The sequence below is a fragment of the Triticum aestivum genome, chromosome 2B (genome assembly GCF_018294505.1).
Source record: "Triticum aestivum cultivar Chinese Spring chromosome 2B, IWGSC CS RefSeq v2.1, whole genome shotgun sequence".
In the NCBI taxonomy this organism is placed as follows: domain Eukaryota; kingdom Viridiplantae; phylum Streptophyta; class Magnoliopsida; order Poales; family Poaceae; genus Triticum; species Triticum aestivum.
In genome coordinates, this window is record NC_057798.1 from 795330962 (window position 1) to 795357314 (window position 26353).

Consider the following 26353-nt stretch of genomic DNA (forward strand, 5'->3'; position numbering starts at 1 on the left):
GTAGGAACACGAAAGTACACACATGGCCATGGGCTGCTTTTTATTTTTGAGAAAAGCGTACGTGGGCTATTGGTTGTTGCTCTCCGAAGCCCATGCAGGCCCGAAAACAACTCTCTTTCACGCGACCTTGAGCTACCAAAAAAGGAAAAACCTCACGCACGCCTCGATTTCCGCCGCCGCATATTTCCCACCTCCGTCTGCTACTGCTCCGCCGACCTACGACCGCGCAAGCAGACGACGGCGAGCGGTGCACCTCTCCGACCCACCGTGGCATCCGGAATCACTTCACGTCCCAGTCGTCGGTCGACCCGCTTCGCTCCGGACTCATCCCCGGCCCTCGATCTGGGTCCAGGTTCTTGGGACGGGAGATCGTCCCACAATCCCGACTTGTATCATCCACCTAGCCGGCCTCCCGGATGGCAGATCAGTGCAAGGTTTCAGCTGCTGCTTTAGCTGAATGGATACACAAGTGCGTGTTGAAGCTGTATGGATACACAAGTGCGAAGAGGCTACTCAAGTGCGGCGAGTGCGTCACTTCTCCACCTTTCACTGCCGGAGGGCAGAACTGGGTTGTAAGGTTTTACCCAAACGGTGACTTGGCAGAAGATGGTGATTACTACACGGTTGTTCACCTGGTTCTTGATTTAGATAGTATGAATGTGAAGGTTAAGATCCGGTCGTTTATACTTGTAAACGATTTGCAGCCATTCAATCTTAACATATATGATCATATCTTCCCACTCAAAGGTTCCTCCGTTCGCGTCCTCTTTGACCGGGCTGCTGTTGAGATTTATGTAATAAATGACTGTTTCAACGTGGTGTTTGATATAACTGTCATCAAGAATACCCCTGGTGAACAAACAATGGGTCATTAATTTGTTGGGTTCCTCCAAGCAACTTGCACCGGCATTTTGGTGACCTCCTAGAGAGCATGGATGGAGCGGACGTGACCTTTCATGTCGGTGGTCAGAAGTTCATGGCTCATAGTTCTGTGCTCGTTGCTAGGTCATCTGTGTTCAAGGCGGAGCTCCTCGGCGCCATGAAGGAGAAAGTCGGCAGTCCGACTGAAATCCATGAGATGGAAGCCGTTGTGTTCAAGTCCTTGCTCTATTTCATATGGGAGATTTTACGGTGCATCATAATACACCAAATCACGTGTATTATATGGGCGATCTAATAGATTAGAATAACTGGGCCTTTTTAAGCCCAAGGGTATTTTCGACATAATTTTTTTATACCTTTAATCGGCCCAATTAAGTCCAGGGGTATTCTCGTCCGAAATTTTTCGATTAAATTAATTGCATTAATAAAACACTTCATTATAGAGGTCCAATCATCGTGCGTACTCTTTTGAAATTTGGTTCGAGCGGTTCGTCCTCTCTCCTCCTCTCGAGCCCTAACCTCGGCGCCCTCGATCGCCGCCGATCGCCTCCGGCGCCCTCGATCACCGCCGATCGCCCCCGGCTCCCTCGATCGCCGCCGATCGCACTCGCCATGTCACTCCTTCCTCCTGCTCCTACTCCCCCCTTCCCCCTCCATCGGAAGTCACCCCACTCGGGTCGCGGCGCCAGATCTTCCGACGACCCTCCCCTCCTTCCCCGAGCGGACGCCACCTTCCCCGACCCGAGAGGCCACATCATCCTCATCGACGTGCATCAACTTTTTCACGCCGGATCTTCGCAGTAAGTGCCTAACCATCTCAAATCTTTGCTGGTCCCTTATGCTTATAGTACCAATAGGGGTCGGATTTGATTAGGGTTTAGGATATGTCATGTGAGGTTTAGGGTTTATGGTTTCAGAAAGTTGTGACGAGTTTTCTATTGAAAGGGAGTGTAAGTTGGATTTAGCTAGGACATGTTGATGTAGTTAGTTAGGGTTTATGGTTTCAGAAAGTTGTGAAAAGATTTTTTTTCAAAGGAAGTGTAAGTCGGATTTAGCTAGGACATATTAAAGCACTTAGTTAGGGTTGTGTGCCATGAGAATTTGTCAGCAGATTTGGATTCAAAGAAAGTTATTCTGGATTTAGTTAGGAGATGCTTCTGAATTGAGTTTCCAGATATTTTGGATTTAGTTAGGAGATAATTATTTTTGTATGGAGTTTGGAGATGTTTTCGACTTAGTGACGAGATAATTGGATTTAGTTAGGTGATAATTTTGGATTCAGTTAGGACACAATTTTGAATGTAGTTTGCAGATAATTGATCTATCAGGGTGGATCTATCTTGGGACTTGAAAGATTCGTGCACTTTGGATTTAGTTAGGAGATCATCAGTTACAACAAGTACAATCAATTAAGTATTTCTGGATTTAGTCAGGGAATATTTTATACTTACTTACAACTTTTGAAGGACTGAGTTTGGTACATGAATCCGATAAGAAAAATTAAATTGATTATTTAAGCAGAGTATTGCATAATTATTATGTATGCTATCCATCCGTAACATTGACTATCTGTTTTCGTTGGCAGCATAACGACATGGATGATAAAGGCAACGATGGCAAAAACTTGGGGAATACAGGCAAGGATGACAAGGACAAGGGTGATAGACGAAACAAAGGCAAAGGAATGGATGGTATGCGCACAGATGATAACGATAATGAGGATGCAGGCAAAGATGGCATAGACCTGGATGATGTACACATGCAAGGTAAAGGAATTGATATTAAAGGCATGGCTGGTTCAGATCTGAATGAGTGTATGGAATACATAGAGATTGTGAAGAAGACTTTCAGGACTAAGGAAGAAGCCTACATGTTCTACGTAGGCTATGCGGGAAAAAAAGGGTTTGGTGTTAGAAAGGATGATCTGAAGTACAGGGGTCCGGGTCCGAAACAAAATGCATATAGCAGGACATACAAGTGCCGCAAACAAGGCTGGCGGGCCCTTAAGCACTTTAACAGAGCTGATAGAAAAAGAACACCGAGGGGTCTTTCTCGGTGTGGGTGTCCCGCTCTTTTTCAGGTTGAGCTACAAGATAGTAGTGGCCTATGGTTCGTCAAGAATTTTGTGGACAAGCATAACCATCTGTTTGTCCCTGCTGACCTGACTCCCTACTTATCGGCTCATCGTAGAATGACTGACGCACAAAAGGCCGATGTCATCGAGTATGCTGTTGGTGGACTTCGAACACATCAGATTATGAATGTAATGGAGAAGAATGTCAGAGGTCCCGGCAAGCTTGGATTTATAGATCGAGACCTATACAACCATGTTTCAATCCAGAAGAAGCGGAAGATAGAAGGCAGCGACGCTAGGTATTTGCTTACCTATATGATTGCACAGAAAAAAGCAGACCCGAATTCTTTTTCAAATACACAAAAGACAAAGAAGGCCATTTGAGGAACATATTCTGGGCTGATTCACAATCCCGGATTGACTATGTTGCCTTTGGTGGTGTCTTGGTGTTCGACAGTACATACCGGTCTAACAAGCACAGGCTTCTGTTTGTTCCATTTGTTGGTCTGAACCATCACCGCAACACAGTTTTGTTTGGGGTCGGTCTAGTGTCAGACGAGACAGTTGCATCATACCAGTGGCTTCTTCATGTATTTTTGGAGGCAATGTCCCAGAGGGCACCCATTTCAGCAATCACCCATGGGGACGGTTCAATGGCTAAAGCAATAGCTACTGTCTGGACTGGAACAGATCATCGTTTGTGCACGTGGCATATCGAGGAGAATATGGTGATGCACCCCCGCAAGAAAAAGCTTGAGGAATTTAGGGAATTCATTTACCGTCGTTGGGATGTTGATGAGTTTGAGAAAAGATGGGAGGCTTATAAGGTTCGGTTCAAAATAAAACCAACGGGAAAGAGGTCGTCATGGGTTAACAGCATGTATGAGCTGTGACACAAATGGGCTGCTACGTAAACAAAGGGTAGATATTCCCTAGGCATGATGAGTAATCAGAGGAGTGAGTCTCTCAACTCAAGGCTTCATGTGCACCTGAACAGGAAGATGCAACTTGTTGATTTGTTGTAGCATGTTGAGCACTGTGTATCCATAATGCGTAAGAATGAAGCAGCATTAGACGCAGTAGCAACACATACGATACCCTTCACTAAGCTGAATGCACACCCTCTGGAGATTGCTGCCTCTTATATTTATACAACTGTGATGTTTCCAAAGGTAAAGCGTCAGATTGTCGAAGGGACAAATTGACAGGTCACTGACCGGGTAGCATGTGACGGTTTGGTCGTGTTTGGAGTTTTGCACAAAGGCCCATATGATAAAGTCCCATATGGCAGGGATGCTACAGAATTGCAAGGTAAGAAAGGTAAGGATGTTGAGGACTTGCATGCAAAGAAATTGGATGCTGAGGATCCCAATGACTTGCAAGGTAAGGATGCTGAGGACTTGCATGCAAAAAACTTGGATGCTGAGGATCCCAACGACTTGGAAGGTAAGGATGCCGAGGACTTGCATGCAAAAAACTTGGATGCCGAGGATCCCAATGAATTGGAAGGCAAGGATGGTGTGGACTTGCATGCCAAGAACCTGGATGCTAAGGATCCCAATGACTTGGAAGGTAAGGATAGTGAGGAGTTGGATGCAAAAAATTTGGATGCACAAGGCGTGGATGCTAAGCCTGTGGATTTTATATATCACGTGAATTGTCTATTTACAGGAGCAAGACTGGATGATGCAGCTTGTAAATGTAAAAAGTTGGAAAGTCAGGATTACCCATGCGCACATATATTCTGTGTTCTGGATCATCTTGGTGTACGCACATTTCTAAACAAAATTGTCAAGAAAAGATGGACAATGCATGCCAAGCCAGCGTTCCCTTCTTCGAGGACCACGAATACTCATGTATGGTCTGATCACATGAATAAGTACCATCAACTACGCAACATGGCTAGTGACACTTTATTCACAGCCGCAGCTAGCGATTCACAGTCAGAACAGGTGATGGAGCTCCTCTGGAGTATATTGGTTGATGGAGAAAAAACTGATTTCGATGACGGCCATAAATCGTTTGTTCCTTTGCCGGCATACTTCTGTGCTGCTCGCGAATGCTGCACTAATGACGTGGAAAATCCAATCAAAATAGTTCCAAAAGGGAGACCAACTACCGAAGAATCGAACAAGAGGATTAAATCCAGGCGCAAGCGCATGAGAGGAAAAAAAGCAACGAAGTTTGTGCACATGTTTATCTCATTGTTCATTTCCATACATGCTTACAATGTTAATATGTTCTCTCTTTTTCTTCAATTTACTCAGGAACAAATCGGGGAAATCAAAGGTCACAAGGAGGAAGAAGCGAAAAGAGAAAGACTCAGAGACAGAAGAAGACATAGATTCAGATACAGAAGAAGTGGAAGATTCAAAAAAAGCAACGAAGTTAGTGCACATGTTAATCTCATTGTTCATTTCCATACATGCTTACAGTGTTAATATGTTCTCCCGGAGAGTGTTCACATGTTTTTCTTCAATTTACACAGGAAAAAATCGGGGAAATCAAATAGCATAAGGAGGAAGAAGCAAAAAGAAGAGACAGAGTCAGATACAGAAGAAGAGACAAAGGCAGATACAGAAGAAGAGACAGAGGCAGATACAGAAGAAGAGGAAGATTCAGATGCAGAAGAAGAGGGAGATTCAGATGCAGAAGAAGAGGGAGATTCAGATGCAGAAGATGGTGGGCCGAGGAGGGCTAGGAAGAGACCATTGGAGGTTGCAGAAGAGGATTACGCAAAACCAAACAAGTGGGCATCAGCACAATTGTGCGTACTTCAACATGTTTTCGAATGCTGACTGCAGATTCATCTATTTCTTTTTTGCAGGAAACGCAAGGGCGTTCCAAATGTCAATGCTGGGAGGAAGAAAAAGAACGATGACAAGGGTGCGCGAGGAAAACCAGTGAAGTTAGTGTGTGTACTTACATGTCCGCTCTAGAAGTCGGGTATTTGCTAGTACTGTGTTGACATTTGTTAACTTTTCCAGGATAGACTCTACGAAGGGCGGTAAAGAACAGGCCAAAGGGGTGATGAAGACAAAAAGGCCTGCTAGGAATGTACCACAGGCTGAGCGAATAAGAGCTCTCAAATTAGCTTCTGTAGCTATGCCGAGAAAATCACTGAAGTTAGTGTCTTTTCTTTTATAGTGTACGGTACATGCTCAAATGTTCTTTGCTATCCTATTAACAAACGTTGTTTCATGCAGGAAAGCTATAGTGAAGTAGAGACAGGATGTTTAGATGCATAGGGTCAAGCAGAGAAAACAAAAGGATTTCTGGGGTCGAAAAATTGAGAACAAACTAAAGTAGACAGTTTTCCATGTCGTGATCCACCTTGTTTCTGATGTATTAGACCTATTTGATGGGCTGCCACTATTTTTCTGAATTCCTCGTTTGCTTGGTACACCCTCATTTTATTATGGACAGGACGACATGGTAGGCTAGTTATGATTTATCAACATCGATGAAACAATGCATTTTTAGTGAAGTTTGTTTTCTGTATTTTTTTCATTTTTTTACATAATATATTGCTGAAATTTGTTCAAGTGTAGTCAATTTTCATACTTGAAATATAAAATAGAAACCGAAAATTATATATAAGAAAATAGAACGTTAATAGAAATCTCGTTTTCAAATAACCTTGAAAATCGTTTATTTTCAAATAGAAAATAAGCATACTGATATTTTAAAAATAGCATGCTCATTTGAAAAAAGCATGTTCAATTGAAAATAAAATAGAATGAATATGCGGATTTAAAAATAGCATGCTGCTTTGAATATACTGTTTTTAAAATACCATGCTATTTTAAAAATAGCATGCTGATTTTAAAAATATGATTTCAAAAATAGCATGCTACTTTTAAATTTATAATGCTCTTTTCAATATGCTACTTTCAAAATAACATGCTGATTTCAAAAATATCATGCTAATTTTAAAAATAGCATGCTACTTGTAAAAATATAATGCTTTTTTCAATATGCTACTTTTAAAATAGCATGCTATTTTAAAAAATATCATGCTTATTTTAAAAATAGCATGCTTATTTTAAAAATAGCATGCTCTTTTCAATATGCTACTTTTAAAATAGCATGATGATTTCAAAAATAGCATGCTAATTTTAAAAAAATCATGTTCTTTTGAATTTGATATTTTTAAAAATAGCATGCTGATTTCAAAATAACAGCCTCATTCTAAAAATATAACGCTGTTTTTAAAAATAGCATGCTGATTTCAAAATAATAGCCTCATTTTAAAAATATAACGCTGTTTTTAAAATAGCACGCCGATTTAAAAAATTACATGCTTTTTGAAATATTCTGTTTTGAAAGCAGCGTGCTGATTTTGAAAACAGCATTTTTTAAAATTACGCTTTCTAAAATATAGCATGTTTTTTAGTATACTGTTTTTCAAATAAAAAAAACATGCTGGTTTGCTCTGTTTTTGAAAATAGCATGCCATGCCATTTCGGAAGTAACATAAACATCATTTTTTGCATTGCATTTTGACCCAAAAGTTTTTGTTTTGCATTGTATTTTTTTGTGCGACACACATACAAACCACATTTTCAAAATAACTCGTACTAACCAACACAAAAACCTCATTCAAAAAAGAAAGTATTTTCCAATCCATTTGAAACCCGGTTAGATTTGATTCTAAAAACACTAGCATCACTGTGGCAAAAAAAGGAAATATAATTGCAGTCCATAGAGATAATTATATCAAGGAGGGTACTAGGGTGCGTTATATATATAGACTTGCATAGCAAGTACATTACGCCACATAGGGTACCACCAAGTTACTGCCAAGTACCACTTACTGGACGATCTTCATACCCAGTCGGACGCAAAAGTGATACCACCAAAGTACCAGTTACTACCAAGTACCAACTACTACTAAGTTGCACTTACTAGACCCAAAAGCTGATACTACCAACTTGCAGTTACTGGCTACTACATACAGATTATAAAACTAGCGTCAAACTACTGCCATGGGTCAACGAATCCTCATGCCACAAACCATGTTCACCCTAAGCCCACCTCCACTCCTTTCCATGAACCTGAAGATAGCCATTTGATCTTCTTCCATTCTGGCTCCCTCAATGACTTCTCTCTAGTTCTTCGTCATGATCACACGCCCGTCCTTCTTGCCCATCTTGAACAAGACCTTTTTATTACCTTCAAAATGTTCATCGGTGACACGCACAAGCATGGGATTTCGCAGATAATCTTTGAGGTAGGCCTGACTGTAATCCTTTGAGAACATCTGATTGCACATGGAAATAAATAATGTTACATAAAAAATTAAGTATGATTTGCACACAAAAAAAGTAAGTATGATTTGCACAACCACGCCCGTCCTCCTCTCTGTCTCTGCATGATGGCATTTTCACTAGTGAAGTATGATTTGCAAAAAGAAAAGTCCAAGTGTTTACCATCTTGTTCTTCTCTGTGATGACTATCGATCGAGTGACGGTGCTGACATAGTATGGTATGGGAGGTTGGCAGTGCTTTACTATGGATTTGAGACAGTCCCACCGATCATCGTTTAGCGATACATGGTTGCCGTAGAAGATGAGATCCTCAAAAGTTCCTTTTCTCACAATGATTCCCGGACTTGTATAAAAAAATTAAGATGACAGAGTAGTAAATAATTTCATACATAAGATCTAGAACATCAGCACTGGGTTAATGATCAATGCCTACTCCAATGATCAAGAAATGAAGGACATAGATAACCCAATCACATCCACCCAGCAATATCTCGTAGAAACATGGGCAAATTGAATATTTGATTTTTTAAACTAACAACTAAACACTCCTCTATGTAAGCTCTAGTTTAGTCAATGTTGATTTGGAAGGTCATCTAGAACCCAAACAGAGTAATGTGTGGTAATCAAGTGTCACTCAAACATCAACTTTTTATATTTCACGGTTCATTTAATATCTGACCAGCCATATAGAACTTTACCCCGTAGTGCCAAGATAGGATCGTGGTCCACATCTCCATCTCCATCAGAACTATCATCAGTGTCATAGTCGCTAGAGGTGTCTCCATCAGCGCTATCGCCGTCACTCCCACGTGAAGTGCCATCTGAAGCATCATCTGAGGTGGTCCGGTGATCACTCTCTTCACTGCTGATGAGGATGGTTTCCCTTGCCATTCAAACCTGTTACATGTATTGCAATGAACAAATGTTAGTTATTGATATATGAAATCAATCTTCCATTAGGACTTGTTAGCACCATATACAATGTGAATAATCTTTTCACATACTTCTCCCTAAGTACGTACTTCATGTATAAACATCTACACGAAAAAGCTAGTCGACAACTATTCGCATGACTAGTCAAGACTAGTGGTTAGACTCATAATCATTGGGCAGACATAACCAATTAGGATATTTCAAGGTTACAATTTTGTGAGCTGGACAAGAAAACTTGGTAACCAACTGATACGTCTCCAACGTATCTATAATTTTTGATTGCTCCATGCTACTTTATCTACTGTTTTAGGCAATATTGGGCTTTATTATCCACTTTTATATTATTTTTGGGACTAATCTATTAACCGGAGGCCCAGCCCAGATTTGTTGTTTTATGCCTATTTCAGTGTTTCGAGGAAAAGGAATATCAGACGGAGTCAAAACGGAGCGAAATCAACTGGAGAAGTTAATTTTGGAAGGAAACCAACCTGAGGGCTTGGAGTGCATGTCAGGGGAGAGATGGGCTGCCCACGAGGGTGGGGCCCCCCTGGGCGCACCCCCTACCTCATGGGACCCCCGTAGCTCCTCCGACGTACCCCCTGCACCCATATATACCTATGTACCCGAAAACTTCCAGAACAGAACCTAGATCGGGCCGCCGCAAGCCTCTGTAGCCACCAAAAACCAATCGGGACCCTATTCCGGCACCCTGCCGGAGGGGGATCCCATCACCGGAGGCCATCTTCATCATCCCGCCGCTATCCATGACGAGGAGGGAGTAGTTCACCCTCAGGGCTGAGGGTATGTACTAGTAGCTATGTGTTTGATCTCTCTCTCTCTCTCTCTCTCTCTCTCTCTCTCTCTCTCGTGTTCTCTCTCATGTTCCCTCTATGGCACGATCTTGATGTATCCCGAGCTTTGCTATTGTAGTTGGATCTTATGATGTTTCTCCCTCTCTACTCTCTTGTGATGAATTGAGTTTCCCCTTTGAAGTTATCTTATCGGATTGAGTCTTTATGAGAACACTTGATGTATGTCTTGCCGTGATTATCCATGGTGACAATGGGATATCATGTGCCACTTGATGTATGTTTTGGTGACCAACTTGCGGGTTCCGCCCATGAACCTATGCATAGGGGTTGGCACACGTTCTTGACTCTCCAGTATTAGCTTTGGGGCACTCTTTGAAGTACTTTTATGTTGGTTGGATGAATCTGAGATTGTGTGACGCATATCGTATATTCATGCCCACGGATACTTGAGGTGACAATGGAGTATCTAGGTGACATTAGGGTTTTGGTTGATTTGTGTCTTAAGGTGTTATGCTAGTATGAACTCTATGATGGATTGAGCGGAAAGAATAGCTTTATGTTATTTTACTACAAACTCTTGAATAGATAGAACAGAAAGGATAACTTTGAGGTGGTTTTGTACCCTACCATAATCTCTATGTTTGTTCTCTGCTATTAGTGTCTTTGGAGTGACTCTTTATTGCATGTTGAGGGCTGGTCATATGTTCTATCTATGTTATTATTGTTGAGAGAACTTGCACTAGTGAAAGTATGAACCCTAGGCCTTGTTTCCTACCATTGCAATACCGTTTATGCTCACTTTTACCTTTCGCTACCTTGCTGTTTTTATTATTTCAGATTACAAATACCTTTATCTACCATCTATTTTGCACTTGTATCACCATCTCTTCGCCGAACTAGTGCACCTATACAATTTGCCATTGTCTTGGGTGTGTTGGGGACACAAGAGACTCTTTGTTATTTGGTTGCAGGGTTGCTTGAGAGAGACCATCTTCACCTTACGCCTCCTACGGATTGATAAACCTTAGGTCATCCACTTGAGGGAAATTTGCTACTGTCCTACAAACATGTGCACTTGCAGGCCCAACAACGTCTACAAGAAGAAGGTCGTGTAGTAGACATCAAGCTCTTTTCTGGCGCCGTTGCCGGGGAGGCTAGGTAAAGGGTACTCACACTCTGTCACTAAGCTCTTTTCTGGCGAGGTGAGTGCTTGAAGGTATATCTTTAGATCTTGCAATCGAATCTTTTTGTTTCTTGTTTTAGCACTAGTTTATTTTATAAAAGAAAATCACAAAAAAATGGAATTAAGTTTGTCTCATATGCTTCATCTTTTTAATATCTTTCGTGAGTATGATGGAAAGGATAATTGTGCTCAAGTGCTAGAAGAAGAAATCTATAGAATGTTTGGAACTAAATATTTGAATGATGAGCATGATTGCAATGTTGTTAGTATGAATTCTTTGAATATCCATGATGCTAATGATATGCAAAGCCACAAGCTTGGGGAAGCTATGTTTGATGAAGATGATATTTTTTGTCCCCCAAGCTTTGATGAGCAAAACTACTATGATGAAAGCATGCCTCCTATCTATGATGATTATTGTGATGACACATATGCTTTAAAGAATAATGATAATCATGAAACGTGTCATCTTGATCTTAATTTTCAATCACATGATAGTTATTTTGTTGAGTTTGCTCCCACTACTATTCATGAGAAGAAGTTTGCTTATGTGGAGAGTAGCAAATTTTCTATGCTTGTAGATCATGAAAAGAATGCTTTAGGTGCTGGTTATATTGTGGAATTCATTCATGATGCTACTGAAAATTATTATGAGATAGGAACATATGCTTGTAGGAATTGCAATAATGTCAAGTTTCCTCTCTATGTGTTGAAATTCTTGAAGCTATGCTTGTTATATCTTCCTATGCTAGTTGATTATTGTTCCCATAAGTTGTTTGCTCACAAAATCCCTTTGCATAGGAAGTGGGTTAGACTTAAATGTGCTATTCATATTCTTCATGATGCTCCCTTTATGTTTCAATTCTTATCTTTTATGTGAGCATCATTGCCATCATCATGCCTAGCTAAAAAGGCATTAAAGAAAAACGCTTGTTGGGAGACAACCCAATATTTATCCTTACTGTTTTTTGTGTCCACATGATTATGCTACTGTAGTAATCATGTTTTATAGCTTTTGTTTCAATAAAGTGCCAAGTAGAACCTTTGGGAAGACTTGGGTGAAGTTTATGTGATCTTGCTGTGAAAAACAGAAACTTTTGCGCTCACGAGAATGGCTGCCATTTTTTACTGGAGAGTGCTTTTAGGTTGATTCTTTTTTCAGATGATTAATGACAAATTACTCAGGTCCAGAAATTTATTTCATAATTTTTGGGGTTCCATAGGTATACGTTTGATACAGATTACTACAGAATGTTCTGTTTTTGACAGATTCTGTTTTCATTGTGTTGTTTGCTTATTTTGATGCATCTATGGCTAGTATTAAGTGGTATGAACCATAGAGATGTTAGAATACAGTAGATATTACACCAATATCGATTAAGAATGAGTTCATTACATTACCTAAGTGGTGGTTTTATTTTCTTATACTAACGGAGCTTATGAGTTTTGTTTTGAGTTTTGTGTGGTTGAAGTTTTCAAGTTTTTGGGTAAAGATTCGATGGACTATAGAATAAGGAGTGGCAAGAGCCTAAGCTTGGGGATTCCCAAGGCACCCCAAGGTAAAATTCAAGGACAACCAAGAAACTAAGCTTGGGGATGCCCCGGAAGGCATCCCCTCTTTTGTCTTCGTTCATCGGTAACTTTACTTGGAGCTATATTTTTATTCACCACATGATATTTTTTTTTGCTTGGAGTGTCATTTTATTTTGTTAGTTTTTGCTTGCTGTTAGTTAGAATAATGTTTTTAATCTTTAGTTTCAATAAAAAAGTCAAGGATAGCCTTTGCCATGCTTATTTTGCTAGTATGCATGTTGCTGTTTAAAAACAGAAAGTTTACCGCTGTTGCAAAAATTCCCTAGAAAAGTCAGAGAATGGTATAACGTTGAATCTTTTTGCATATTAAGCTCTGATAAATTTATAACAGTGGGAATTTTAGTTCATAATTTTTGGAGTCAGGTAAGTATTGTTACTCTTGCATTCTTTACAGACTGTACTGTTTTGGCAGATTGCTGTTATGGTTGCATTCTTTGCGTATGTTTGCTTGTTTAATGATTCTATTTGAGGATAGGAGTATTAAATATACAGAGGCATTTAGTATTCAATGTTGAATAATAATTTTAGTGATTTGTTACAGTATAATATGATAAGGTTTTGCATTGGTTTATACTAACCTATCTCACGAGTTCTTGTTGAGTTTGTTGTGAATGAAGCTTTTGATAAAAAGAGAAACCATGATATGAGAGGAATTAAGGAGACATAAAAGCTCAAGCTTGGGGATGCCCAAGGCACCCCAAGATAATATTTCAAGAAGTCTCAAGCATCTAATCTTGGGGATGCCCCGGTAGGCATCCCACCTTTCTTCTTCGACAACTATCGGTTAGTATCGTTTGAGCCTAAGTTTTTGCTTCATCACATGCGTTGTGCTATCCTTGCAATGTAGTTTTCTTTAGCTTTGTTTGCTGTTTGAATAAAGTATCAAGATCTGAAATCCTTTAATGAGAGAGAGCCTTACATGATTTAGAATTTGCTAGAATACTCTATGTGCTTCACTTATATCTTTTGAGCTTGATAATTTTTGCTCTAGTACTTCACTTAGATCTTTTAGAGCACGGTGGTGGATTTGTTTTAAAGAAACTATTGATCTCTCATGCTTAACTTAGATTATTTTGAGAGTTGTTAGTAGCATGGTAATTTGCTTAAAGATAATATACTTGGTATTCAAGATATGTGAAACTTTCTTTTGAGTGCGTTGAATACTAAGATAAGTTTGACGCTTGATAATTGTTTTGAGATATGGAGGTGATAATATCAAAGCAATGCTAGTTGGGGTGATTATGAATTTAAAGAATGCTTGTGTTGAAGTTTGTGATTCCCGTAGCATGCACGTATGGTGAACCGCTTTGTGATGAAGTCGGAGCACAATTTTATTTATTGATTGTCTTCCTTATGGGTGGCAGTCGGGGACGAGCGATGGTCTTTTCCTACCAATCTATCCCCCTAGGAGCATGCGCGTAGTGCTTTGGTTTTTGATGACTTCTAAATTTTTGTAACAAGTGCATGAGTTCTTTTTATTAATGTTGAGTTCATGGATTGTACGCACTCTCACCCTTCCACCATTGCTAGCCTCTCTAATACCGCGCACTTTTCGCCGATATCATACACTCACCATATACCTTCCTCAAAACGGCCACCATACCTACCTATTATGGCATTTCCATAGCCATTCCGAGATATATTGCCATGCAATTCTCCACCGTTCCGCTCATATGCCACACATTACTTTTGTCATATTGCTTTTTGCATGAACATGTAGTTGACATTGTATTTGTGGCAAAGCCACTGTTCATAATTCTTTCATACATGTCACTCTTGATTCATTGCATATCCCGGTACACTGCCGGAGGCATTCATATAGAGTCATATCTTGTTCTAAGTATCGAGTTGTAATTGTTGAGTTGTAAGAAAAAAATAAAAGTGTGATGATCATCATTATTAGAGCATTGTCCCAGTGAGGAAAGGATGATGGAGACTATGATTCCCCCATAAGTCGGGATGAGACTCCGGATGAAAAAAAAGAGTGGCCATAAAAAAAGGAGAAAAGGCCCAAACAAAAAAAATGAGAGAAAAAGAGAGAAGGGACAATGCTACTATCCTTTTTCCACACTTGTGCTTCAAAATAAGCACCATGATCTTCATGATAGAGAGTCTCATATGTTGTCACTTTCATATACTAGTGGGAATTTTTTATTATAAAACTTGGCTTGTATATTCCAATGATGGGCTTCCTCAAAAGTGCCCTAGGTCTTCGTGAGCAAGCAAGTTGGATGCACACCCACTTAGTTTCTTTTGTTGAGCTTTCATATACTTATAGCTCTAGTGCATCCGTTGCATGGCAATCCCTACTCACTCACATTGATATCTATTGATGGGCATCTCCATAGCCCATTGATACGCCTAGTTGATGTGAGACTATCTTCTCCTTTTTGTCTTCTCCACAACCACCATTCTATTCCACCTATAGTGCTATGTCCATGGCTCACGCTCATGTATTGTGTGAAAGTTGAAAAAGTTTGAGATTATTAAAGTATGAAACAATTGCTTGGCTTGTCATCGGGGTTGTGCATGATTAAATATTTTGTGTGATGAAGATAGAGCATAGCCAGACTATATGATTTTGTAGGGATAACTTTCTTTAACCATGCTATTTTGAGAAGACATGATTACTTTGATTAGTATGCTTGAAGTATTATTATTTTTGTGTCAATATGAACTTTTGTCTTGAATCTTTCGGATCTGAATATTCATATCACAATTAAGAAGATTTGCATTGAAATTATGCCAAAGTATCACTCCGCATCAAAAATTCTTTTTTATCATTTACCTACTCGAGGACGAGCAGGAATTAAGCTTGGGGATGCTTGATACGTCTCCAACGTATCTATAATTTTTGATTGCTCCATGCTACTTTATCTACTGTTTTAGGCAATATTGGGCTTTATTATCCACTTTTATATTATTTTTGGGACTAACCTATTAACCGGAGGCCCAACACAGATTTCCTGTTTTATGCCTATTTCAGTGTTTCGAGGAAAAGGAATATCAAACGGAGTCAGAACGGAACGAAATCAACTGGAGAAATTAATTTTGGAAGGAAACCAACCTGATGGGCTTGGAGTGCATGTCAGGGGAGAGACGGGCTGCCCACGAGGGTGGGGGGCGCGCCCCCTACCTCGTGGGACCCCCGTAGCTCCTCCGACGTACCCCCTGCACCCATATATACCTACGTACCCAAAAACTTCCAGAACAGAACCTAGATCGGGAGTTCCGCCGCCGCAAGCCTCTGTAGCCACCAAAAACCAATCGGGACCCTATTCCAGCACCCTGCCGGAGGGGGATCCCATCACCGGAGGCCATCTTCATCATCCCGGCGCTATCCATGATGAGGAGGGAGTAGTTCACCCTCGGGGCTGAGGGTATGTACCAGTAGCTATGTGTTTGATCTCTCTCTCTCTCTCGTGTTCTCTCTCGTGTTTCCTCTATGGCATGATCTTGATGTATCCCGAGCTTTGCTATTGTAGTTGGATCTTATGATGTTTCTCCCCCTCTACTCTCTTGTGATGAATTGAGTTTCCCCTTTGAAGTTATCTTATTGGATTGAGTCTTTATGAGAACACTTGATGTATGTCTTGCCGTGATTATCTGTGGTGACAATGGGATATCATGTGCCACTTGATGTATGTTTTGGTGACCAACTTGCGAGTTCAGCCCATGAACCTATGCATAGGGGTTGGCACACGTTCTTGACTCTCCGGTATTAGCTTTGGGGCACTCTTTGAAGTACTTTTATGTTGGTTGGATGAATCTGAGATTGTGTGACACATATCGTATAATCATGCCCACGGATACTTGAGGTGACAATGGAGTATCTAGGTGACATTAGGGTTTTGGTTGATTTGTGTCTTAAGGTGTTATTCTAGTATGAACTCTATGATGGATTGAGCGGAAAGAATAGCTTTATGTTATTTTACTACGAACTCTTGAATAGATAGAACAAAAATGATAACTTTGAGGTGGTTTCGTACCCTACCGTAATCTCTATGTTTGTTCTCCGCTATTAGTGTCTTTGGAGTGACTCTTTGTTGCATGTTGAGGGCTTGTCATATGTTCTATCTATGTTATTATTGTTGAGAGAACTTGCACTAGTGAAAGTATGAACCCTAGGCCTTGTTTCCTACCATTGCAATACCGTTTACGCTCACTTTTACTGCTCGCTACCTTGCTGTTTTTATTATTTCAGATTACAAATACCTTTATCTACCATCTATTTTGCACTTGTATCACCATCTCTTCGCCGAACTAGTGCACCTATACAATTTGCCATTGTATTGGGTGTGTTGGGGACACAAGAGACTCTTTGTTATTTGGTTGCAGGGTTGCTTGAGAGATACCATCTTCACCTTACGCCTCCTACGGATTGATAAACCTTAGGTCATCCACTTGAGGGAAATTTGCTACTGTCCTACAAACATGTGCACTTGCAGGCCCAACAACGTCTACAAGAAGAAGGTCGTGTAGTAGACATGACCAACCAATTAGTAGCCATGTACAAATGAACCATGATTGACTGCTCTCATCAAGCAATACGTGAAACTATAACTGATCTGCCTTTGATCACTGCAAATTTCCTGATGGGCTGTTGTGTGGTACCATCAGTTAATAAATATAATGTCTTTAAATTGTCCCAACAAAACAAATAATGCATTTGCTGCTGTACATACAATTTTTAGAGGTAGCTGTGGAGGTTAATTTTCCAATTTCCAGTGAGAATAAGGACATGATAGAATCTCTCAATCAAGATGACAGCATAGTGAAGGCTATGAGAACGAGCAAGGTATGCTGACCAATACTCACCCTTTTGTATACTTGCTATTTATTTACTCATTACTACCCATACCAACAAGTAAAATCATGATTATGAAGTATAATGGCAGAAAATCCAACAGTGAGAAAATCCAACAACAAATTTTCATTGACCCCAAGAAGCCCATACTACCTTGGGATTGTTAGAAATGTTGAGACAATAAAGAGCACCAATTTTGGACAGCTTACTCTTGACCATCTTATGGCTAGCGTCAGGAAAATTGCAAATGGTGGAGCAAATCTAGAGGGCAACCTACCACTGCTGTAGGTAATACAATCATTATTAACATACCATACATTTAATTTTATGGAAAATTGTCTAAGCTATTTTTGTTGTAATGCAGACGTGGTACTACAAGAAGTGGAGGGTGCACCAATTGGACTCTACCATCTCGCATGCATCAAGGTTAAGGCCGCTGATCCAAAACTGGAGTGACGAGAAGGCACAGAAGGTTGAACATAATCAACAAAAATTATATAGGGGTTGGAGAGGTAAAGTGTTAGTACTGTGTGCCTGGATTATGTACCATATGTTTTGAATGATACTAACGACACTAACATGCAGTATGTCGATGACCTGCTACGGCCTTTCAATCCACCACCAGTTGGGACGCCGGTCAAACCAAAGAATGACGGCCAGGTAAATGATGAAAATCACGCACAAATATATATTGTAACTTTGCAAGTACAATCGAAGTCATATGCTCCTAACTGCTTGTAATTTGCAGGATAAGGCACTCATGGGCAGTGTATTGGCTGATTTGAAAGAAGTTGTCTCCATTGTGCGGGAGGCCAGTGCACAACAATTTGATAGGATCACCCTTGCGAACGGCAGACGCACGGACGACCTCATCACAGAATTCAATGTAAGTATACCATTGTGAGTTTCTATAAATAATTTTACTGTCAATACTCTCCACACTAACACATTTTTTTAAAGAACCACCGCTATGGAATATTTGATGCTGACCGCACAGGAGTCGAGGACAAAGAACTATTTGACCTGGGATTACCTGCGGACCCAATGGAGGTCCCAGGAGAGAATACTACTCGCCAGCAAAAACAAAAAGATGACACAGAGGTCATTGCCAAAGGCATTTCTGCTAAGGGAATACAAAAAGATTACATGGATGCCCCCAAGAAGTATGTATCTGAAGATTTACAGCCTGCTCCTAGTTTGCAATCACGAAAGCATTCAAAAGCCAAGATTAGCCTTGAAGCTTTCATGGTGATACACATTTTACATCTAACTGATTTTGTTTTAAGTGAACGCAGATTCGTAGCTAACATATGATCTTCCACGTTCAGGATGAAGAAGACAGAGCTGTTACTGCAGCTTGCAAGGAGAGTCTCAAGAATGTTTCACAACTTTATAAAGAGGTGGATGCATCGCAGGGTGCTCCGAGTTTGGATTCGTGAAAGCATTCCAAAGTCACCACAAGCCTTGAAGCTTTCCTGGTGATGCACATTTTACAGTTAACTGGTTTTGTGTTTTTTATTTTGCGCAGATTGCAAGCTAACAAGTGCTTCATTTCGAATCACAGGATCCTCTAAATTTGAGGCACAATGAGAATGTGCGAAAGACTGAAGAAAGAAGAAATCAAGATGATGAAGATGTCAATATTGAGGTGGGTGCAGAGGCAGGTACCAAAAGCAACCACCGGTCTGCCAAGGCTAAGGGAATAAGGGAGCCGGAAGAGCCCCATGTCTTCCCAGTTGATGAGGACAACTATGATGATTCTTTAGCAAAGCAGCGATAAGATAGTGGGGTTGATTCCATGCTACCAACTCGTGCGAGCAGCTGGAAAAAGAGTGGTATCTTCATTATTGTGCAATGAAGATTTTGTTCTGTGCGATAGTGATAAGAAGAGAAAGAAAAACATGACTCCATCGGAGTCTACCAACGATTCCAAGGACACAAAGAATACAAAGAGGAAAAACCATGCAAGCAATTTAAAAGATACAGACACAGGTGCTTCGACGCTGGAGACCAACCTTGACAAGTTTTGACACAGTTATGTGGCCGAAATTATCAACACCTCAGATCTTGATAAACAATTGGTGGTAATTGATGACATTGTTCTGCAACAGAAGCATTTGCAATGCCTCACCATGACAGATGTAGGCGAAGATGACAAATGGTTGGGTGACGAAGTAAGATATTTGCCCAAATTAGTTTATCAATTTTCTTTTGCACAATACAATTAACTTGAATTTTTTTGAATGCCACAATTAACTTGAATTTTGTTTTAGTTGGTTGATGCTATGATTCAGATCATGTGTCATGATCATCCTAATGACATAAGGGATGGGCAGCTGGTTTACATTGAGAGGGTGGCCGGTGTCGCTATGCTCGAAAGAGATGGTAAGGTAGAGAACTGCCACGAGGCTGCTTTGGCGGGCAGTCATGGAACAACAAAAGGAGACAACTACATCAGACATGATCTGGTACCATCTCACCATGACATAAACACATTTTTTCCTTCTAATTATTATGCATGTTGATGTAATCATCTTGGCTGTCCAGGTTTTTCTGCCTATGAACATGGCGAACACCCACTGGTTCCTTGTGGTCGTAAACCCCAGAAGGAGGGAGATTCAGATTCTTGATTCACTTTTAGGCTACCTAGAACGCACACAAGTGGTTCACATGGTGAGATTTTAAACGTCTTTCAATATAACACAGAATTTAGCATCATACCTAGCCATGAACCATGAGCAACTTCTCATATCATTGACTTTGGCAGATATGTGGGGTGGAAGCACATCTGAGAGCATCGTTGCGAATCAATGGACCACAAAGCCATGCATGGCAAGACATTAACGTGACCCAATGGACAGTAAAGCATGTGCCTGTGCCAAGACAAGATGACAAGTCAGTCAACAGTATTAGCTTCTAATTATGTTTTTCATTGTTAATACGCGAAATGCTGCTAACAGAATTAATTGTTGTAGTTCTTCTTGTGCACTCTACATGCTGAAGAACATCGAATTCTTTACGGGAGAAGATCTTAGACTGCATTATGACCAAGTACGCAGAGTAACACCTAAAATTCTCTCAATTTTGTAAACATATGGAACGATACTAACATATCCTCCCTTGCTGACATACATCGACAATTATAGAAGAGAGCTGCCTGTTGTCCTTCTTAATTCGCCCTACAACAAATTGAAGTCCATGAAAAGGCTGAAGACGTACAATGCTAGCCTATCGGATGCAGCTGCGATTGAAGATCATGAAGATGCAAGCATTGTTGGGGAACGTAGCACAAATTCAAAATTTTCCTACGTATCACCAAGATCAATCTAGGAGATTCTAGCAATGAGAGAGAGAGAGGGAGTGCATCTTCATACCCTTGAAGATCGCTAAGCGGAAGCGTTGCAAGAACGCGGTCGGTGGAGTCGTACATGAAGCGATTCAGATCGCGGCCGAATCCGATCTAAGCACCGAACAATGGTGCCTCCACGTTCAACACACGTACAACCCAGGGACGTCTCCTCCTTCTTGATCCAGCAAGGGGAGAGGATAAGTTGAGGGAGAACTCCGACAGCACGGCGGCGTGGTGGTGATGGAGCTCGTGGTTCTCCGGCAGGGCTTCGCCAAGCATTATGGTGGAGGAGGAGGTGTTGGAGGAGGGAGAGGGCTGTGCCAGGGGAAGGGTGCGGCTGCCCTCTCTCTCCCTCACTATATATAGGGGGAAGGGAGGAGGAGGAGGCGCCCTAGGGTTCCCTAGGGGAGGGGCGGCGGCCACAGGGGAAACCCTAGATGGGTTTGGGCGCCCCCACCCCCTAGGAAACTTGCCCCCCAAGCCGGGAGGGGCAGCTACCCTAGGGGTGACGCCCCCACCTCTCCTGGTTATGTGAGATGGGGTGGGAGGGACGCTCATCCCCTTAGTGGGCTGATGTGCCCCCTCCCCTTGGCCCATAAGGCCCCCCAACACTTGCCGGGGCCTCCAAAACCCCTTTCGGACACGCTGGTCATCATCTGGTACTCCCGGAACAATTCTGGACTCCAATACCCGTCGTCCAATATACTGATCTTCACCTCCGGACCATTCCGGAGATCCTCGTCATGTCCGGGATCTCATCCGGGACTCCGAACAACCTTCGATAACCACATACTATTTCCCATAACAACTCTAGCGTCATCGAACCTTAAGTGTGTAGACCCTACGGGTTCGGGAACCATGCAGACATGACCGAGACACCTCTCCGGCCAATAACCAACAACGGGATCTGGATACCTATGTTGACTCCCACATGTTCCACGATTATCTCATCGGATGAACCACGATGTCGGGGATTCAATCAATCCCGTATACAATTCCCTTTGTCAATCGGTACGTTACTTGCCCGAGATTCGATCATCGGTATCCCAATACCTCGTTCAATCTCGTTACCGGCAAGTCACTTTACTCGTTCCGTAATGCATGATCCCGTGACTAACTACTTAGTCACATTGAGCTCATTATGATGATGCATTACCGAGTGGGCCCAGAGATACCTCTCCATCATACGGAGTGACAAATCCCAGTCTCGATTCATGCCAACCCAACAGACACTTTCGGAGATACCCGTAGTGCACCTTTATAACCACCCAGTTACGTTGTGACGTTTGGCACACCCAAAGCATTCCTACGGTATCCGGGAGTTGCACAATCTCATGGTCTAAGGAAATGATACTTGACATTAGAAAAGCTTTTAGCAAACGAACTACAGGATCTTGTGCTATGCTTAGGATTGGGTCTTGTCCATCAAATCATTCTCCTAATGATGTGATCCCGTTATCAATGACATCCAATATCCATGGTCAGGAAACCATGACCAACTGTTGATCAACGAGCTAGTCAACTAGAGGCTCACTAGGGACATGTTGTGGTCTATGTATTCACACATGTATTGAGGTTTCCGGTCAACACAATTATAACATGAATAATAGACAATTATCATGAACAAGGAAATACAATAATAACCATTTTATTATTGCCTCTAGGGCATATTTCCAACAAGCATTTAGTCCAGCAATGGTCCATTCTTAGATATGGAGTGTACATTTGGTTATGAAGCGGTAGAGTAGGGTGTGGTTTGGTTTTAGTCCCGAAGAAGATTTCCTAGCCATGTTCTTAGTCCAGTGCGGATTAATCAAGTTGTAATACTTCACAGTACTGGTTCCAAATACTATTCTTGAAATAAATTTGGTCTGCATGGGAGACGCTGAAACATATATTTGCTTTTGACAAGAATTTGAAGCTTAGGAAGGTTAATTGAATTCTTAAATTTATATTTAAGTTTCGTCGGAGTCTGGACAAGATTCAGAACAATTACGCCGCTAGTTAGAAGTTTCATAATTTTTTAAACATCGCTAGTTAGAAGTTCCTGAAAAATTTCAGCGAGTGCTGAAATATTTTGGCCGAAAGGCAAATATTGCAGTGAGTGCTGAATCTCACCGAAGCGAAAACCATGGTGTCGTGCCATCTTGAGCAGCACCATACATGATTCAGTATTATCAACAAAATTTGGTCTCACATATACGAGGAGAAAAGGTATGAGCACAGATGGGCAATAAAATAGCTTCACAAGAAAAAAGAAAATACTTCACGTGTGAACAGTTAATCCTAGTTGACTTTAGGACCGGATGTTGGTTATCATCATGTGGTGGCAATGGTGGGCTCAGCGCAACAAAGTCCGAGAGGGAGACAAGCCGAGCCGATGGATCACACGCAATTCGCTGCTAGGGTTGCATGCACGGCCGGAGAGTACCAGGGGTGTTTCTGCAAAACAACCTCCCTGCCAGCAAGCGCGCCTCGCTGGTCCCATCGTCCAGAGGATATGATTAAATTCAATGTGGACGGGGCATTCATTGAAGATGGCATGCAAGGGGGATGGGGCGTGGTTGTGCGGGATCACACAGGAGAGGTCATGGCTGCGCGGGCTGGACGCGTTGATCATACCGTGGATGCTTGCCCTCAAAAAATAAAGCTAAATGCTTGCCCTCAAAAAATAAATAATAAAAGTGGTCCAGTTCTTTTGGCTGTTTTTCAAAGAAACGGGAACTATATATTTTTGACGATCGTGATTCTCAGGAGACCTAAGTGTTGTTACGTGGTGGGTCCCCTCCCTTGATTTCCTCCAACCGAAGAAATCTATACGTGGATATATGCCCGGGTTGTTACGATCCCTATAAATAGGGATCCTTTGAAACCTCATTGATCATAGTTCGTCCTTCTGCGCCGCCCAAAGTAGCAAGACCGAAGGACGGAGCAACCCAGGAATCCAGCAAGACCGAACGACGGAGCCAAACATGAATCCTCAGGTAACTCCCCACGATCTCCTCCTGCAACCGCTGCTATTTTTCGTGCCACGATCTTAATCCCATGATCTCTTGCTGCAACCCCACTCGTTGTTTGCATATTCATGTAACTCAACATGTTTTTAAACAAATTAAGTCGGGGGGCGTTATGGGAGGGCGCTAGGACTTGTTTCCTACCAGATTGGCAGTTCATTGATTAATTCCAGGCTAAATCTTAGGTTTTGGTCTTGTCGATGCCAATTAGGGCAGCGGGCGCTTGCCTTCTTTTTTCCTTCCGCACGAGTTATGGAAGGCATCGATGGCCCATGTTTTAATTCTATACTACTGACCATGATTAGCGCCTAGAGTTGAGGAGACCACGGTGGGATAGTTTTTTATTTTCGAATCTTGATTTTATTTCAGATCAGCGCCTTGCAATGGAGATTATGTTATATGACCAAACGTAACCAATCTGAATCTAATGCTAGTATTTGCACATTCATGGAACTCAGCTTGCTTGTAAACAAATTACCTCATGAAGTAGCGTAGAGCACAATTTTTATGTTGGTTTATATAAGCTGTATTCGTCTGTATGAGTGTTTAAATTGTATACCATGCTGAATCTAATCACACTTGCACATCCATTGAACCCAGGATGCTTCTTTGCCGCCATATGAGGAGTTCATAAAGGGATTAAACACGCAGCAAAGGATGTACATCCAGTTGATAGGACTGGGTGGACTTCTCAAGACACCTAGCATCAAATTAAGACGTGTACTGTGCATGGCCATCGCTAATTCATATGATGCAGAGCAGGATGCCTTTATCATCAACGGGAGACCATGTAGGATCACACTAGAAGATGTAGCGCATATAACAGGCATGCCCTGCCATGGGAGGAAGCACGTTCCTTCAAATCTTGATGATAATATGGAGTTGTGGAAGAAACTGAAAGACTGTAATGACACCAAAATAACTTTCAAAGGATTGCTAGCCAAGATGAAAGGCGACAGCACACCAAATTTTGTCAGGCCATTTGTCTTGTACACCATAGGCAAATATGTATGCCGAACAAAAGAGGAGTATGTGGATAACAAATATATTGGGATTGTTAGAAACGTTGAGACGATAAAGGGCACAAATCTTGGATAGCTAACGCTTGACTATCTTATGGATAGCATGAAGAATTTTGTAAATGGCGAGGCAATTCTGGAGGGGAATCTAGCACTGCTGCAGGTAACTCGTAGTAGTACAATTATCACATGTCCTAACATACATTACATAATGTACGAGAATATTTGTAAACTACTTTTGTTGTCATGCAGACATGGTACTATGAGAAGTTCAGAGTGCACCAATTCGACTCTAGCATCTCATATGAATCAAGGTTAAGGCCGCTAATCCAGAACTAGAGCGAGGAGAAGGCAAAAAAGGTTGACAATATAATCTAGAATAATTATCTGGGAGTTGGAGAGGTAAAATGTCAGCACATTGCATGGATTATGTAACATGTATATTTTCTAAATCATACTAACGACACTAAACTGCAGTACATTGAGGACCTGATGAGGCCTTTCATTCCAGCACGAGATGGTACGCTGGCCAAACCGAAGATTAGCGCTCAGGTAAACGAGTTACATCAGACACCTAATATATATTGTAACATTGCAACTAGTATGAAGTTATATGATTCTAACTGTTTCAAAGTCTCAGATGAAGGTACTCGTCGGACGTGTTTTGACTGATTTGCAAAAAGTTGCCTCCCTCGTGCGGGAGGCTGGTGCACAACAAGTTGATAGGATGTTCACCCTTGAAAAGAAAATGAATGAGTGCCTTAGGCGTACCCATACAAATGGCAAGCTCACGGAGGACCTCATCAAAGAATTGAACGTAAGCCTAGAATTATGAGATTAGTATATATAATTGGAAATTTACGTGTACAAGGTTTTTTCTAAATTAGTTTACTATGAAAACACCCCAGACTAACATGTATTTTTTAAAGACAAAACGTGACGGAATATTTCTAGGACTGGAGGACATACATCTTTCTGACCTCGGGGCACCTTCACACCCAATGGAGGCCTCTATTGAGAATGCTGAGCAGGCTTCGGACCAGGGGAAACAAAATGATGTCACGGAGCCATTCGTCGGAATCCGGGCCCACCATCGCTTCTCCATAGCTCGTAGGTTCATTGTTGTCTAGCAACATGACCTCCAAGACAGGATTACCATACCACTCTGAAGCAGTACGCGTCCTTGTCGACCTACGAGGTTCGGTAGTGACTTGATCCGAAGTTTCATGATCACTATCATCAGCTTTCACTTCAATTGGTGTAGGTGCCACAGGAACAACTTCCTGCGCCCTGCTACACACTAGTTGAAGTGATGGTTCAACAACCTCATCAAGTCTCCGCCATCCTCCCACTCAATTCTTTCAAGAGAAACCTTTCCTCGCGAAAGTACCCGTTTCTAGAAACAATCACTTTTGCT

The 26353-nt window shown here is 41.5% G+C and overlaps 1 pseudogene; it reads left to right on the forward strand.

Annotated features, from left to right (window-relative positions):
- Positions 1 to 369: 369 nt before the first annotated feature.
- Positions 370 to 26353, forward strand: part of LOC123042822 (uncharacterized) — a 38488-nt pseudogene continuing 12504 nt past the window's right edge.